Source organism: Mustela lutreola, chromosome 13 (genome assembly GCF_030435805.1).
Source record: "Mustela lutreola isolate mMusLut2 chromosome 13, mMusLut2.pri, whole genome shotgun sequence".
Lineage (NCBI taxonomy): Eukaryota > Metazoa > Chordata > Mammalia > Carnivora > Mustelidae > Mustela > Mustela lutreola.
The window spans coordinates 24,508,834-24,512,380 of NC_081302.1; the positions used below are offsets into that span (position 1 = coordinate 24,508,834).

General features: G+C 39.5%; 1 pseudogene; it reads left to right on the forward strand.

Annotated features, from left to right (window-relative positions):
• The first annotated feature begins 1,053 nt into the window (after positions 1–1,053).
• On the forward strand, positions 1,054–2,543 carry LOC131813588 (stress-induced-phosphoprotein 1-like; annotated as a pseudogene).
• Positions 2,544–3,547: the final 1,004 nt, after the last annotated feature.

Below are 3,547 nucleotides of genomic sequence, written 5' to 3' on the forward strand. Positions count from 1 at the left end.
TTTAGTAATCAATTTAGTAATCAATAATAAAAATCAATGTAATTTATCATATCAAACTAAACATAAAAACTGTATGATAATTTTAAGAGACACAGAAAAAAGCACTTTTCAAAATCCGACATCTATTTTTGCTATAAAATATCAACAATATAGAAATAACAAAAGAATATTCTAATCCTAATAAACTGTACCTTTAAAAAACTCTATAATGAATGACTACTTACTAATGGAAGTTACTGACCTCTAAGATCAGGAGGAAAGCAAGATTTTCTCCTCTCTACAGTTTTAGTTTATTTTGTACTAGAGATTGTACCCACTTCAATTAAAAAAAAAGTCACACTGATTAGGAAGAAAGAAATAAATATTGCTCACAGACTACCTGAATGCCAATGAAGAAATACAATGGACTTAGAAACAAAAAAAATTAAATATAACCAACAAAACCTACAAGTATTAAGTTAATTCAGCAAATTAGTAATATCAATACAGAAGAATCAAATGTTTTCTATATAGTACCAAGGTACAACCCCAAAATGAATTTTGAAACAATTAGCAACAAATAATATGAAATATTTAGTGATAAATATGATGAAAGAGGTGCTAAACCTGTACACTAAAAAGGACATAACCCCTTTGCCGAGAGAAATTAAAGAGAGTCTAAATGAGTATAAAGGCTGAAGACTCTTATGTTGTTAAGATATCAGGTGTCACCATAAGTGACTCTTAATCTCACAAAACAAACTGAGGGTTGCTGGGGGGAGGGGGGTTGGGAGAAGGGGGTGGGATTATGGACATTGGGGAGGATATGTGCTTTGGTGAGTGCTGTGAAGTGTGTAAACCTGGTGACTCACATACCTGTACCCCTGGGGATAAAAATATATGTTTATAAAAAATAAAAAATTTAAAAAAAAAAAAAAAAAGATATCAGGTGTCCGCAAAGTGATCTATGGCTGCATAGGAAATCCCAATCAAAATTCCAGCAGGCTGGCCAATAAGCATATGAAAAGATGTTCAACATCACTAATCATAAGAAAAATGAAAGTCAAAACCACAATGAGGGTTGGGAGCATGGAACAAATGCCTGACTAGGGCAAGGGCTATTCATGGAGGACAGCAGCTCAAGTTCTTAAACAAAATTGAAGAAGCCAAGGAAACCTACGAAAAGGTTTGAAAAGATGAAGAAAATAATCTTCAGCTCAAAGAGGGTTTACAGAATATGGAGGCTAGGTTGGCAGAGTGGAACTTTATGAACCCTTTAAACATGCCCAGTCTGTACCAGAAGTTGGAGAGTCATCCCCGAACAAGGATGCTGCTCACTGATCCTACCTACTGGGAGCTGATCGAGCTGATAACTACAAAACAGGCCATCTGACCTGGACACAAAACTGAGATCCCCAGATCCTGACTACTCTCAGTGTCCTGCTGGGAGTTTATATGGGCAGTATGAATGAGAGGAGGAATCTGGAACACCTCCCCCATCTCCTCTTTCCTAGAAGGACACCAAGCCAGGACCAGTGGAAGAAGAATAAGAAGCAGGCACTGAAAGGGAAAGAGTTCGGGAACGAGGCCTACAGGAAGAAAAACTTTGACACAGCCTTGAAGCCCTGTAACAGAGCCCAGGACTTGGAACCCACCAACACGACTTACATGACCAATCAAGCAGCCCTACATTTTAAGAAAGGCAACTATACAGTAAGAAGGCCATTGAAGTGGGGCAAGAAAACTGAGAAGACTATGACAGATTGCCAAAGCTTATGCTTAAATTAGCAACTCCTGCCTCAAAGAAGAAAAGTACAAGGATGTCATCCATTTCTATAGCAAGTCTTTGGCAGAGACTGAACCCCAGATGTACTCAAGAAATGCCAACAGGCAGAGAAAATTCTGAAGAAGCAAGAGTGGCTGGCCTGTATCAATCCCGACCTAGCCTTGAAGGAGAAGAACAAAGGTAATGAATGTTTTCAGAAAGGAGACTATCTCCAGGCTAGTAAGCTTTATACAGAAGCCATCACACAGAATCCAAAGAGGCCAAATTGTATAGCAGTGAAGCTGTACAAACTCCTGGAGTTTCAGCTGGCACTCAAGGACTGTGAGGAATGTATCCAGCTGGAGCCAACCTTCATCAAGGGTTACACATGGAAAGCAGCTCCACTGGAAGCAAGGAAGGACTACACAAAAGCCACAGATATCTACCAGAAGGCATTAGATCTGGACTCCATCAGTAAGGAAGTGGCAGACAGTTACCAACATTGTATGATTGCCCAGTACAACTGCCAGACAGCCCCAAAGACATGCAGTGATGGGCCATAGCCAAACCTGAGGTGCAGCAAGTAATGAGTGACCCGGCCATGTGGCTTATCCTGGAACAGATGCAGAAGGACCCCCAGGTGCTCAGCAAACACTTGAATCCTATAATAGCACAGAAGATCCAAAAGTTGATGGAAGCAGGTCTCATCACAGTTCAGTGATGACATGCTCATCATCCCCTTCCCTTCTCTCTAGTGTGGAAAGAGGAATTGGGACTGCCACAAGCAGTGTGGAATAGAGGGGTGAGCAGGGAAAAGTGAAAAACTTCTCTCTATGTATTTACATAGACCTATGTGGAAGATACAGAGACTCATATTCTCCATACTGGCACTGCCCAGCACAGGTGTGGTACCTTCCACTGCCCTAAGGTTCCCTGTTCCCTTCCCTGCCCTAAGTAGCTGTCTTAGCTGCTCTCTCATAGTTGGTTATTTTTTATATGGAGCAGTGGGCATGTATGGGGAGAGGAGGCTGTTCTTTCCCGACCTCAGGTCCCAACTCTCTTCACATTATTAACTCCACATCCCCATGTGCCCTTCTCGAATAATGCAGCCCATTCAGGTGTGATTATTTACTTTTAAAAAAAAATTTCACCTTAAACCCATAAGGATGGTCACTATCAAAAGAACAGAAAACAACAAATTTGGTGAGTATGTGAAGAAATTAGAACCCTTATGTGCTGTTGGTAAGAATGTAAAATGGTACAGCCATTATGGAAAAAACTTAGAGATTTCCTTGGAAATTAAAAATAGAATTACCATAGGATTCAGGAGTCCCACTTCTGGGTGTATTTCCAAAAGAATTTAAAATAGGAGCTCAAGGCATATTTGCATACTCATATGCATTGCAGCATTATTCACAATAGCCAAGTGGTAGAAGCAATTCAAGTGTCCATCAGCAGATGAATGGATAAAGACAATGTGTTATTTACACACAGCAGACTATTAGACAACCTTAAGAAAGAAGGAAATCTTGTCACGTGCTATATTGTGGAGTAACATTGAGGATATTATGCTAAGTGAAATAAGTTGGTCGCATAAGGACAGCTACTGTATGCCATTGATAGGAAGTATCTTAAGTAGTCAAAATCATAAAAACAGAAAGAAGAAAGGTGATTGTCAAAGTTTGCAGGGAAAGGGGATTTAATGGTTGTAGAATTATAGTTTTGCAAAGTGAAAAAGTTTTAGATATCAGCTGTGCAAGAATGTTAGTATATTTAATACTACTGAAATGTAGACTTAAAAAA